Source organism: Peromyscus leucopus, chromosome X (assembly GCF_004664715.2).
Source record: "Peromyscus leucopus breed LL Stock chromosome X, UCI_PerLeu_2.1, whole genome shotgun sequence".
NCBI classification, from domain to species: Eukaryota; Metazoa; Chordata; class Mammalia; order Rodentia; family Cricetidae; genus Peromyscus; species Peromyscus leucopus.
In genome coordinates, this window is record NC_051083.1 from 65409325 (window position 1) to 65424534 (window position 15210).

A 15210-nucleotide genomic window follows, 5' to 3' on the forward strand; every position below is an offset into this window, starting at 1 on the left:
ACAATAACAACAAAAGAAGAAAATGGCTGTCATGTAGCCTTGAACTCCTCATCAGAAAATGAAAGTCATCTTCAGCTACGTAGCTAAGCCAGTCTGGGCTACATGAGATTCTGTTTCAAATAAAAAAAAAAAATAGTGAAAAAGTATGCTGTTCAATTCCCATGTACTTGGGAATTTCCCAAATTCCTTTCAGATACTGTTAGTTTCAGTTAGCTGTGCTCAGAGGACACACTTCATATGATTTCAGTCCTTTTTCTTTATTGAGCCTTGTTCATGATCGTTGTGTGAGGCTTTTCTTAAGGAAACACCACACACACACACACACACACACACACACACACACACACACACACACACACACACATCAACGATCCCCTGAAAAAGAACCCATGACAAACCCAAGTACTGATTACATCAATGTCCAACTTGGTGAAGCAGAGTTTTTATTGGGTTTGCTAACAGAGTATGGGTGAGGGGTTGTTTTCATAAGCAGGGATGACTCAAAGGCCATTGCATCATGAAAAACTTCACTCCCATGGAGAGGACTCTGGAAAACTGCATCCCTGAGGCTCTCTGCATAACTTCCAGGAGGCTGAGGTGCCAAGAATCTCTCTCAGTAGCTCAGGCTCCTCCCTAAGCAGTTGTTTACTCCTTTTATAAAGCTAGGGGGAGGTCCTAAAGCATCTTTTCTTCCTGCTTTTTTCAGCCATGTGACCTTTTGTTTACCTCTTTAGTCTCAGGAGCCTCTCCCTCCTACAGAGCAAGTTTCAATTCCCAGGAAACGGCCTTAAAACAGTGACCTAAATTATGGTAGAGTCTAGATTGTTCCATGTTCACATGGAAAAACATGAATTTGTTTTTTTAAATATAAGAAACATTAGATATTAATCTTTTCTATAAAACACATTAAAATACTGGTATTTAAGACAAGGAATGAAAATGTTTTTACAATTCTTTTTTTATCTTCCTCACCTTTATGAAAATGTTTTAATCTTTCAAAGACTTTAAGAAAACTTGTAAAAGAAACACTTCTACAGCTAAAATCACATATTGGCCCTCACACAGTGATATAGTGAGATTCATCAATACCCCAGTTTAGAAAATAGACGGGTCATCCAAACAAAAAAGAAACTGGGAAACATTGGAGTTAAATAAATCAGATTATCTAACAGACATCTACAGAAAGTTCTACCCAAACACAAAAGAATATATTTTCTTCTCATCATCTCATGGAACTTTCTCCAAAATTAACCACATACTTGGATACAAAGCAAGTCTCAAGAGGTATAAGAAAATTGAACTAACACCCTGCATCCTGGATTAAAGCTGAATATCAACAACAACAGCAATAGCAGAAAGTATACAAACTCATGGAAACTGAAAATTCACCATTAACGAACAATGGGTCAATGTAGAAATCAAGAAGGAAAGAACTTTTTAGAAACAAATGAAAATGAACACATGCTCAAACCTATGGAACACAATAAAGGCAGCTCTGAGCGGCAAGTTCATAGCACTAAGTGCCTACAACAACAACAATAACAAACTGCAGAGATCTCATATTAGCAACACCTGAAAGTTCTAGAACAGGAAGAAATAACGCCAAACAAGAGTAAACATAAAGAAATAATCAATCTCAGAGCTGAAATCAATGAAATAGAAACAAACAAACAAAAAAGCAATGCAAACTGTCAATGAAAGGGAGAGTTGGTTCTTTGAGAAAAAGCAATAAGATTGACAAAACCCTTAACCAAATTAACCAAAAGATGGAGAGATCCAAACTGATAAAATTAGAGATGAAAAGGGGAACATTACAACAGACATCAAGGAAATCTAGACAAGCATAAAGATATACTTTAAAAACCTGTACTCCATCAAACTGGAAAACCTAAAATAAGTGGATAAATTCCTTGATATATATGATCTATGAAAGTTAAATCAAGATCAAGTAAGTATTTTAAACTGACCTATAACCCTTAGTGAAATAGAAACAGTAACCAAAAGACTCTCAACAACAACAAAAAGCCCAGGGTCAGATGGATTCACCACAGAATTTAAGCACACTACCAAGGAAGTATTAATGCTAATACTCCTCAAAGTATTCTGCAAACTAGAAACTGGAGAAACATTTCCTAATCTTTTGACAAGGCCACAATTATCTTTACACCTAAATCACACAAAGATCCAACAAAAAAAAGAAAATTATAAGCCCATATCCCTTGTGAACATAGATGCAAAAATTCCGAATAAAATATTTGCACACTGAATACAAGAACACATCAAAAAGATCATCCACGCTGGGCGGTGGTGGTGCATGCCTTGAATCCCAGCACTTGGGAGGCAGAGCCAGGCAGATCTCACTGAATTCAAGGCCAGAGGCAGAGGCAGAGGCAGAGACACAGTCATAACGAAGACAGGAAGCTGAGCTTTTGTCCACTGAGGAGTTGGTGAGAACATAGAGATTAAGAGCTTGGAACAGGGACGCCTTTAATCCCAGCACTCGGGGAAGGAGTCGTCTCGTGGGACACAACCAGAACTGACCGAACACTCTGTCTGAGGCCAACCCAGGGCCCAGCTGCTGATCCTGTGAAACCCAACAACTTGGAGTTGTTGGTGAGACTACCCTGCTCGGCTGAAATCCATCCCGGAGAGGTTTCAGAACCCTGCAGTCTGCAGTCTGAGGAAACAAGATCAGCTGAGGAGTTGACGGATGAGCAAAACGACCTGAGAACACAAAAGAAGGCGCCGCCCAGCCACCCAACCAGATTACCAGAATCATAAGTATACACTACACCGACTGGGAACAGGTAAGCCCCCATCTCCAGACTGTCAGACCAGGTCTCTAGCCCCTAGGCCCAGCCATCAGAGTCCCAGGGACCAGACAGCTACCTTTCCCTGCTCCCCCACCAAAAAACATACAAACAAACAAACAAAAAACCCAACCCCTATGAACCCAAAAATCAATAGCCTTCCTGTATACAAATGAAATCCTGAAAAAAATAAAAAAGAAATCATGGAAATAATACCTTTCACAGTAGCCTAAAAACAAAAACAAACAAAAAACAAACAAACAAACAAAAAAACCTTGGGATAACTCTAACCAAGCAAGTGAAAGACTTGTATAATAAACACTTTAAAAAAAAACATTGAACCGGGCAGTGGTGGTGCACTCCTTTAATCCCAGCACTTGGGAGGCAGAGGCAGGCAGATCTCTGTGAGTTCCAGGCCAGCCTGGTCTATAAAACAGGTTCCAAAGTGAGTTCCAGGAAAGGCACAAAGCTACACAGAGAAACCCTGTCTCGAAAAAAAAAAAAAAAAAAAAAAAAAAAAAGGTTCCAGAACAACCACTGCTACGCTGAGAAATCCCTGTCTGGAAAAACAAAAAAACAAAACAAACAAAACAAAAAATAAGGAAGGATCTCCCATGTTCATGGATAGGTAAGATTAGCACTGTGAAAATGGCCATCCTACCAAAAGCAATCTACAGACTTAAAGCGATAAATCCACGGAGTCTGCTTAAGAAGTATTAGGAAAATTATTAAGGTAAATTGAAGAAATACACTCACGAATACAGATCAGAATGGGACAGCAGAAGTTCTTCCTCTTATCTGACCAGGAGCAAATCCACCTGCAGGCTGCAGGGAGAAGGGACATATGAACCTTCTCCCTCTCCTTTTAAGAGGTGGTGTACAAGAGCAAGAAGTACCACCTCCTTCGGGCCCCATAATCCAAGGTCATGGACGGAGCGAATACCACTACATTTCCCCTTTTTGTCTAAATAAGAAGGTTCTAAACTTAATTCAAACTATATACAATAAAGATGATTATCAAGTATTGTCAAGGAAACAAAGGGTAATAACATAAACAAAAATGGAACTACAGCTAACAAGAACAACATCAAATAAGAAACACATGCTAAATGACCAGAAACGTCCAGACATAGGTAAATGGCAAATTACTGAGATTACTCCAAAAGCTGTCCTATCTTGAACATTCTAAATCTAGTACTAATATGTTCTAGCTAAGATATGAAAAGATTGTAACTGTAACTATCTAGTCTTCAACTCCATCAAAGACCTGAGAAGGAACATAATAATAAGTGAGAAAACCGGAAATGCAAGCAAGCAATTTCCGAAATTCTTTTGAGAATAGACAGAGACAGCTGTCAGCCTAGACAGTCACCTAAAATTTCTCAGCATTGTTGGGGCATCCAATTTGGCTATAGGCCTAGAATATCTGACCATTTTCAGAAGCAGGAATTTTGAAAGATCATCTTACCTGTCTCGACAGAGTTCAGTAGTCGCTTTTCCTGTGTCCTGCTTGTCCGGAAAGGACGGCGTTCATCCTTTCAGCAGTTGAAGCAAGGGCAGTTCTTTGCCCAGCAGGCCACTTCTTGTGCCAAGAAGAAGACAAACTTCCAAACGGAAATGTCTTAGAAGCCCAACATTCTCTGGGGATCAGATCAGTGCTGCCAGGAGCAACTGAGTCTCAAGTCAACAGAATTCTAAGTTAGCAATACATTTAAATGTCATATTTTCTATGTCTACAAAGTGTTTGAAGACTACCTATCCATCTGACCTATGTTTCTGTAAATCTGGACAACCTAACTAACTATGGAAATGACAAGCAGGGGTGACTATAAATCTGTAAGTCTTATCTAACTAAATAACCTAAGGACTAAGGCTTCACATTAACAAGGTAAACAGTCTGTAAACAGATGTACAATATAAAGACAATGACCTCAAAATTATGACAATACACAAAATATCTTAAATAGGAGTAGAAATGTATAGTGCGAAATGCAATATGACAATATCCTTAATATGTATCAATAGAACATACAGTATGACAAATATAATTTTACATTTGTATCAATATTTCAAACAGGAGTAGGAATATGTAGGAATACAACAAATATAGTTTTATATTTGTATCAATACACAAATTATCTTAAGTAGGAATATAAGAATAGTTTACATTTGTATCAATATACAGAATCCATATCAGTGTAAATTATCCAAGACTGATAGTTTGCTAAATCAGTTTAATAGCAGATACAATAACCTATCTTAATTTACTATACCTATCCATTCCCCCTTTTCTTTTCTAAAGGAGAATACTGAGTCTAAATTTTATTGTACCATCCCCAACCCTATAACCATCCATCCATAACCCTGAGAAAAATGAAACCTTTAGGAGAGGGGCATCATTTTCTTAGGATTGCTTCCTGCTGTTTAGAGGGTAATAGTATCTCTGTGGAGTCCTGTAAGAAAGTTTAGATAGGTCTCAATAGGGCTAGCCGTAGAGTCAGCATCCAGTCTCAGTAATGGGTAAGATTGTCTGAGATTCTGGCTAGAAGTGTAGTATGATCATCTTAGAACTGTCCTGAAGAGTTTTCAGTCCAAGGCTGATCATTGAGTAATGTTCTTAGATGCAATGGCATCTTTCTGGACTGAGTAGAGTCATTGTTGTGGGGTCCCATCTTCCTTCTGGAGACTTTAGAGATTGCTATTGAAAAGACTATAGTTCACTGTGGATAACTTGAACATTATTAATAACAAAATGGAAAGTTTGGATTAATGCTGGATCAAAAAGGGATTCCCAGAAAGCAAGGACAAGCATGGGGGAAAAAAATAGAATCTTGACAACAATGGTCCCTAGATTATTGGTTTTCTTCTGTCTCACACCAGTTGGCTCTTCCAATATGATACAGAACTTACTAATTTTTCTTTTAGCAATATGCTTGGGTTTAGAGGAAAGAGTCACATTCCAACTTCAAAGTCAGCTTGATTTATAATTAAATCGAAACCACAACTGTTCTAGAGTTAAAGAGATACAGAAGTTAGGCATTGAGATATTACCCTGTAGAGTATATTGGTACCAATAGGTTCTTCCCTTCTGCTATAGAAGTCTGGGTGTCCAAGGCCTTATGCTTTCTTGAAGATGGGTATTCTTGTTATCCTATAAAGACAAAAAACAGAACCCTGCCCCAATCCTTTTTGTTGAGTTTTTCTTACAACTTGTAGAGTTGTGACATCGGTGGATGGCTGTTACCTCTCTCATCAGGGTTTTCTTTCAACATTTTTTTTTTTTTTATTTTTTTTATTTTTTATATTTCAGACAATAGTAGTATGTGCTCACTTTTTAGTTCAGATAGTCTTGATTTGTATTCACATTTGATTGAATTTTAGCACTTTATCGGATGTGTAGACGGATATTAACGTAGCAGTGCGCATTTGGTTAGCATTTGGCTGGTTACTTCAGCTATAGCAACAGTTCAGTGAGTTCATTCATGAACAGACTTCGTTGAAACAGACAACTGAATTGCAATGATAGCTTTGTCTGTCTCTCTGATTCAGCATGAATACTCGCTCTTTGTTTTATTTAGACTTTTGATTCTGCTACATCCATAGCTTTTCTTCTCCTGCAGAAACAAAAGCAGAACCCCTTCCCCAATGTAGGATGTATCCTGGTTTCCATTCCAAGGTCAAAACACCTTTGAAGTAAACCGGTTGATTTAATTCAGGAGTTTCTTCTGTTATCCAATGTCTTTCCACAGTTGTTCCTTTCTCATCAGCATTGAGAAAATTCAAGGTTAATAAAGCACTATACAATCTATTTCTAGAAGTCATTGTTACCTGTTTCTGTTTATTTAGTATATCCTTTAAAGTTCAATTGGATCTTTCTATGACTGCTTGGCCTGTGGGATTGTGTGGTATACCTGTAACATGTTTTAACTTGTAATAAGCAAAAAACTGTCTCCTTTTATTTGAGACATATGCTGGGGCATTGTAAGTCTTAATTTGTACAGGTATTCCCATGATGGCCATAACTTCTAATAGGTGTGTAATCACAGAGTCAGCCTTCTAAGAATTCATAGGAGTTGTCCATTAAAACACTGAGTAGGTATCAATGGTATGGTATACATATTTTAATCTTCCAAATTCTGCAAAATGAAATACATTCATCTGCCAAATTTCATTACACAGAATCAATGCAATATCTATGAAAATCTGAACATAATTTTTCATGAAAATTGAAAAGATAGCCAGCACTTGGAAGGCAGAGGCAGGCAGATCTCTATGAGTTTGAGGCAAGCCTGGTCTACAAAATGAGTTCCAGTACAGCCAGGGCTACATAGAGAAACCCTGTCTCGAACCACTTCTCCCAAAAAAATTGGAAAAACAATTTTCAATTTCATTTGAAAACACACACACACACACACACACACACACACACACACACACACGACAGCTAAGACAACCCTGAACAATAAAAGAACTGCTATAGGTATCACCATCCCAGATTTCAATCATACTACAGAGTTATAGTGTTATGCCCTGGGCATGAGACCCCCAAAGAGACCACCAGAGACATGAACTCACTGAAATGCAAAAGCAAGGTTTATTGAAGCAGTTTAAGCCATGCGGCAGGGACATCGACAAGCCATCCAATATAGTAGAGGCTGAAGGAGGTGCCCGCCCCTCTGCAAGCTCAGTTTTTAAAGGAAAAAAACATAAGGCTACATTAGTTAGGGGTGCTAGTACGAGTACAATTCTGATTGGCTCAAGTTTTAGGGGCTTTCCAGGATTTCTGTGTTATCTTACTTTGTAGTATTGACTGGTTGTTTGTCAAACTTTATAGACTATCTCCGGCATTGGTGCATTCTGTGGTTAATCAATTGCTACCAGATGGCTCTTCAAACATCCTGACTTTGTCCTGGAACCTATGTCAGAAGCTCTGAGAATTTTGAAACTCAGGCCTGTTTCAAGCTGGGGTGAGGGACTTACTTGAAATGGGGGTGCTTTGGATCTTCATTTCCCCCTTCTCATGTGCCTAATGGAACCCAATCATGGGTTCCTAATGGCCAGCTTATAGGTGTCCCTGGTCTCCATGGGCATTATTTTTTGTGGTTTTTGTACCATGAGCTGAATTGTACCCAGCCTCTGTCTCATGTATTGGAGCAGTCGGTTGAGGATAGAGGGCCTCAGGGTTAGTATCAGAAGCAAGACTATTAATGGGCCCATTAGGGTGGAAATTAAAGTAGTTAACCAGGGAGAGCTGTTGAACCAGGACTTGAACCATCCCTGGCTGGTCTCTCAGTCACGTTTACTCTATGCCAGGGAATTTCCTTTTGACCCAGCATTTCAACCTTATTCTGGACAGGAACATGGGATGACATAGTCTCTTCTGGAACTGCTTCCAGCTGGCAAAAGGGCGCCATTGTCAGGGCCTACAAAAGGCTGAAAGGCTAGTCAAAGGCTGAAAGGCTGGTCAAAGGCTGGGCAATGGGGCATTTGTAAGCATGTGACTATCTGACCATGTAGAGATAGAAACAGTCACATCGGCTAGAATGGTCCATGTCAGCTTTTAGCAAGTCCAGAGTTCATAGTCATCAGGAGCAGTGTAGTCAGCAACTGAAGCTTGGAGGAGACTGCCAGCCAAATGGAAATCTGTTGAGACAAACTTAAACTAGGAACAGAAGTTAAAATTTATGAACTTATTTGGAACCCTTAGGCCCATACTTTTAGTAATTGGGAAAGGCAGGAGTCTTAAGACCAGGAGAGAGGAAAAATATCATTTTTAGGAATAAGTTGCACTTATCTGGGATCCTTCTAATCTCTGTGAAGTGGATCCAAGTTTCATGACTCTTTTAATTCTCTAGGGCTACAAGAACGATCTTACAAAATGACATAAAAGTTTTAGATACATTAGTATTACTAATCTGTACTGAAATCCATATTGTAGACAAGGCAGACAATGGGTATCTGTAAAACAACAGAAGTGGACTCATACCTTTGAGTCCCAATAAGAACTACCGATTTGTGTTAAAGCAGGTGCATTTTCCTTCTGTCCAGAGAGCCACGTATAAATTGGACAGAGATTTTTGGCCTGATAAGAAGCATTTCTAGGTTTATATTTAGATATATTTACATGACATCTAAAATAAATCTAAAATGTTGAGCTTGTGACTGAATAGTAAGTAGTCATTGCTCTACCAGCTTACATGGACTCTATTAAATGTTAAACTCTGAACTGTTATATCATAGAACAGGAGAGCAATCTGAAACATTTTTTTATCTTTATATCTTGTATTTATATCTTAAATTATTTTTTTTGAGATCCGTAAAGCTTAGAAGCTTTTATATCCTCAGGCCCTTTTTTAGACTCATATTTGAACCTTTATGGCTTATTTAAGTTTTAATATTTTAAAAGTGAGCTAACAAGCTGGCTATACCCTTGGAGAAGGATCTGGTTGTCTGATGCTGCCAAGCTGACAAAGTTATAGCTAACCTAGCCATCAGTACTATCAGAGATTTGAGAAGGATAAATTATATCTGAGTGCAGACCAAGCAGCTTTCAATTCTATAAATGACAGGGACCAGTCCATACCCAGGTTACCATAGCGTTGGAGGTACCAGTCAGAACAGCATCAATCTTCTTCCGCCATCAGGCCCATAAGGTAAAGTATCTTTCCTGTGAAATAGGGACATGGAGGACTGATCTTGATTTGTCCAGGCAAAAGGGTGCAATCAATTCCAGTGTCCTGCTGCTTGTCCACAATCTGGGCTGGGTTCTGGTGGCAGGCAATATGGTCAGCGTTGCCATAATTCAGGCAGAGACATTGTGGTGCCTTGTATGTAATCTTTGGAGACCTTGGGTCATTGCTAGGATCTGGAAGTCTGTCTGATATAATAAGCTTTTAGATCAACATTTAAATGCCATATTCTGCAGATCTCTGAAGTATGAGGGCTGTCCAGGTATATCCAAATAGACAAACTTTGTTTCTAGTTTTAACTTGTTTTAAGCTCAACCCTGAAAACACATGCAAGGGACTGAGTAAAGTTATCCCTGTAATATTACATCAGTACTTATTTACCTGACTATAATTAAAAAAACTTGATTATTTATGACTGACTATTTACTTATGTCCCTAACAGTCTACAATAAGTAGCCTCAAAAACAATGATTTTAAAATGAAGCTCTTTTACCATCAAATATAGGTTCAGTAAAGAAACCAAAATAAATCATCAATATAAAATATATATATGAATCAGTGTATCGAAATAGCTTAAGCTTAACAAACTTAGCAAATAAAGGAGGCTAGATAACATTCTTTATACCTTGGGCAAGGAGAAACATTCTCCAAGTCACTCGTTTTGAACTTTTTTTAATGCTATTTTATAACTGCAGTTTTGTCATTGTTCAATCTCAATGCAAACATCTGACATACAGGTAGTCCTAGGCCACCCCTGTAAAAAGATTTTTTCCATTCCCAAATGGTGAAAACTCATGGGTCAGAAGATATTTCAAGCCCTTTGTCAGACTGCTTAGGTCATTGTCTTGCTGCATCACAAGAAATGAACATCCAAGTTTCTGGTTAGCATTTGGAGCTTATGGATGTGACCCTAATTTTTAGCCTTTTATTCTAAGTCCAAACATTAACAATATAGAGCATTTTATGAGCTAAAAATGTCTCATAGCCTTATAAACTTAAATATTTTAAAAACTGTTTTTTAAAAAGATTAAGATCTCTCAAATGTCTTTCTGCAATATCAAAAATAAAATACCTTCTTTTACTTTAAGGGGTAGAAAACATGGCATCACCACAATCTACAAAAAGTAAATCCAAGCTCCAAAGTGCAAACAATCCCAAAGTTTAATATCTGGGATTCGTTTATAATCCTTTTGGTTATTTTACTTAGAGGCTTCATTGATTTCTTTGACCCTACCCTTGGCAGCATATACATAGCCTGCTTGCTCCATTTTATTATGGCTGGTGCTTCCAGTGATCATCATGTGGCACTTCCAAAACTGCTAAGGTCCATCATTGTAACTAGACACTCTTTGGAACTCTAGTCTTTCCATATATTTGCAAACCTCAGCTGTTTCCTATGATCCTTTTATGTCTTTAAAACCATTACCATTTTATTACAGGGGTAAATCTTAAATTACAAAGTTTAGCTGCCAGAGCAAGGTATATTCCTGTGTATAAAAGCATTGACATTTAGCTTTAATATTTATCAAATATCTTATTTATTAAACATGTTGTCATCTATTTAAATTTTTTAAAAGCTTCGTGTTGAACACTTGATAAAGACATAAGTACTTAGGTGTAAATCTCTTCAGTTAGCTTTTGTTAACTTGAATGGATCTTTATAACCTTAGTAAAAGATGGTTGTTAGCCACATGGCTGCCCATGAGGTCACCAGCCAAGATGGAGGAAGCCACGTGGTTGCTATTTAAAGCATGTTTTTTTAAACAATAATTACTTGCACACATACTTACAGTTGGATCCAAGTTACACACACATATGTACAGTTAAAACTTGCTTATATTTACATATATAGTTAAATCCAAGTTATGTACCTGTCCACATATATACATACATAAACATTTTACAGAATCATTAGCCACTTTTAAAATGAAAATCAACCAGAATTAACTTTTAAAATCAGTATTTGCAGGTATAAGGAACCATAACAAACATAGTTCACATCCCCTCTGACTTTCCACAACTTTTCATGTAACCTCAAGCCATTCCTTTGATCCCTCAGACATTTACTCCAGACAAATTCTGTCTTTTTTTTTTAAACATAGAAACTCTTACCAAAGTCTTTCTTATGATTTCCCTTGGTAATCTAGAATGTATTGTAAAGCTACAATATTTTAAATAAGAACAGAGATACATGCATATACCATAACAAGAATAACTCTAAATTTGTATCAGCCCTGTACCACAGACAAGAAACTGTTGGTTAGCCTTATAACATAGCCACAGTAGCTTATCAATCATAGGCAGTGACATTTCATTTCATTCTGGGAGCCAGACCTTGATCAGGTTTTAGCCCCAGGGCAGGTCTTGGGAGCCCCACCCAACAGCATGGGAGAGGAAGAGGACAGGGAAGGCGTGCACCATGGGGAAAGAAGATCACTGTTAACCTCAGATTTTCAAGTTCACCAGAGTGGTGGGTTGGAAGGGACTCCCTGTCCCCGGCTGGACCCACAGATCTGTAGGCCACTCCTTAGCTGTGACCCTGGAGTGACAGTTAGTTCTCCATTAGCCCCTGCCCGGTTCAGGCACACTCTGAGCTCCTTGAGTCCCATGCTGGCTCCTGCCAGCTCTGCCCCACAGCTCTCCACAAGGGAGCCCAGCCAGAACCTGCTGGCCATGTCCGGGCCCCAAGGTGCTCACAGCCATCCTAGCACCTACCTACTCAGTGGTGTCCTGAGCTGCGCAGCTGCTGCCTGCCAGACTCATTGCTGCGAGTTCCTGCCAGCTGCCCGAACACTGGTCAGAGAGCAAGAAAGCAATGGGGGAATTCTGTTAGTCTGTCCCAGTTCAACCAAAGGGACCTCTGTCTCTTTTGTTGGCCATCGGGCCCATGAGTCGAAATGCACACACAAGCTCAGGCATAAAACATACATATATGTGGCCACAGTTCTTACACACTTACACATTCATATAGGAAGGACATTCCAACAGAAAGGCAAGCAAAAATATTTTACAACATAAGACAAGACAACAAAACAGCTCTCCTGGTGCCTGCAGACAAAATCCCCTTGGGTCACGGTCTGCAGTGTGTTAGCAAACGAATGATGAGCAGAGACAACAAATTACATTGACCAACAAGACAGTCAGACAAAAAGGAAGAACAAGGGCCCTTTACAGAATTCTGAGGACAGATGGTCCAGGCAGACCAGGCATCCAGAGAGGGAGCCTCAATTATGCCAAAGATGGTACAGATGAGACAGGGACAAGTCTACAGAGTCTCCGGATCCCTAGAGTTTTCAGATACACAGACAGGCCCCTCGTGGGTCCCTGGCAAAGTGGCCTCAGACTTGAGACCCCTGCCCAGACAAGGAGAGGGGACGTCTCTCGACTCCTCTGGGTTTGCTTTTACAGCACATCCGCCAAAGTGGAACCTCTTAGATACAGCTCAGACAGCTGCTGGCAGCAATCAGAAAACAGAAACAACAAAAAGACAAGACAAGACAGACAGACAGACAGACAGACAGACTCACCTGATCACCGTTGTAAACCTTCGGGTTGCGGGGTCTCTGGGGTCCCCCAAAATCCTAGACGAGCCGCCAAATGTTGTTCCCTGGGTGTGAGACCCCCGAAGAGACCACCAGAGACACGAACTCACCGAAATGCAAAAGCAAGGTTTATTGAAGCAGTTTAAGCCATGCGGCAGGGACATCGACAAGTCATCCAATATAGTAGAGGCTGGAGGAGGTGCCCGCCCCTCTGCAAGCTCAATTTTTAAAGGAAAAAACCACAAGGCTACATCAGTTAGGGGTGCTAGTACGGGTACAATTCTGATTGGCTCAAGTTTTAGGGGCTTTCCAGAATTTCTGTGTTATCTTACTTTGTAGTATTGACTGGTTGTTTGTTAAACTTTGTAGACTATCTCCGGCATTGGGGCATTCTGTGGTTAATCAATTGCTACCAGATAGTCCTTCAAACATCCAGACTTTGTACTTTTGACCATCTCCGGCATTGGGGCATTCTATGGTTAATCAGTTGCTACCAGATGGCTCTTCAAACATCCTGACTTTGTCTGAGACCTATGTCAGCAGCTGTAAGAATTTTCAAACTCAGGCCTGTTTCAAGCTGGGGTGAGGGGCTTTCTTGAAATGGGGGTGCTTTGGTTCTTCAATAGTAATAAAAATAGTATGGTATTGGCATAAAAACAGACATATTGATTGATCAATGGAATTGAATTGAGACCTAGACATAAATCCACACGCTTATGGACACCTGATTTTTGACAAAGAAGCCAAAAATACATACTGGAGAAAGATAGCATCTTCAACAAATGATACTGGTCAAATTAGATGGCTACATGTTACAAGATTGAAATAGATCTATATTTATCTCTCTGCACAAAACTCCAAAGGGATCAAAGACCTCAACATGAGACCAGATAACCCCGAATCTGATAGTAGAGAAAGTGGGGAATACTCTTGAACTCATTGTCACAGGAAAGGACTTTCTGAACAAGAAAATGATAACACAGACAGCAAAACCAAAATTAATAAGTGGAACCTTATCATTTGAAAAGCTTCTGTATAGCAAAGGATACCATTATTTAGATAAAGTGGCAGCCTACCAACTACACATTCAATAGAGCGCTAATATTCAAAACATGTAAAGAACTTAAAAAATCGGGATATTGAGAAAATAACCCAATTTTAAAAATGAGGTACAGATCTAAACAGAGAATTCTCACAAGAGGAAACGCAAATGGCTGAGAAGCACTTTAAGAAGTGTTCAACATCTTTAGCTATCAGGAAAATGCAAATCAAAACTACTTTGAGATTTCATCTTAGATCAAACAGAATGGTCAATATCAATAAAACAAATAATAGCACATGTTCACAGAGACAAGAGGAAAGGAGAACAGTTATTCATTTCTGATGGGAGTACATATTTGTACAGCCACTATGGAAATCAGCATGGTAGTTCCTCAGGAAGATGCAAACTGATCTACCTCAAGATCCAGCTATACCCCTCTTGGGCATAGATCCAAAGGACACTCTATCCTACTATAAAGACACTTGCTCAACCATGTTTGTTGTAGCTTTATTCATAATAGCCAGAAATTGCAAACAGCCCAGGTATCTGTCAACTGATGAATGGAAAAAGAAAATGTGGTACATTTACCCAATAGACTATCGCTCAGCTGTTTAGATTTATCTGACTGGCCTGTCTATTGATGAGAGTATTTATTGTGCAGAAGTCCCCACTATTATCGTATCAGGTCAACAAGTGATTTTTGCTGTAGAAGTGTGTAGGAGGCAGGGAGGTCCTTGTGCTCCCAGATAAGCACTAGGGGAAACAGAAATGTTAAACACACAGGGTTGTCTCTTCAAAATGAGGAATGCATAACCTGTCAACTGCCCAGAAGTCAGTTGTTATGGTTAATAGCCTGGTGACTTTTGCAGTGTTTCTGTGGCTGAGACCACACTTGCTCCTCCTCAGGCTCTTACTGTGGAAAGTGTCACATGTAATCCATCTACAGAATCCATCTTTATGGAAGATGTCACATGTACTTTACAAAGAATTTTGCTGTAGTCATGCTTAAGCTTTATTGTGCATACAGGATTGAGTTAATTATCACCGGGAAAATTTTCATCAAATTGTATTGTTCTTACTTTTACATATGCCTAAAATAAACTACCTGTGTTCAGACTCTCAAAGTT

General features: G+C 39.1%; 2 long non-coding RNA genes across 2 annotated transcripts; both read right to left on the reverse strand.

The window, feature by feature from the left end:
• Positions 1 to 4436: 4436 nt before the first annotated feature.
• Positions 4437 to 6059, reverse strand: LOC119086665. The gene is made up of 3 exons (XR_005090012.1): positions 5862 to 6059; positions 5191 to 5263; positions 4437 to 4468 (listed from the first exon to the last, which is right to left on the reverse strand). It is a non-coding gene; the product is annotated as an uncharacterized LOC119086665 (long non-coding RNA).
• Positions 6060 to 7787: 1728 nt separating this feature from the next.
• On the reverse strand, positions 7788 to 13253 carry LOC119086677. Its single transcript, XR_005090024.1, has 3 exons — positions 13027 to 13253; positions 12215 to 12292; positions 7788 to 9477 (listed from the first exon to the last, which is right to left on the reverse strand). It is a non-coding gene; the product is annotated as an uncharacterized LOC119086677 (long non-coding RNA).
• Positions 13254 to 15210: the final 1957 nt, after the last annotated feature.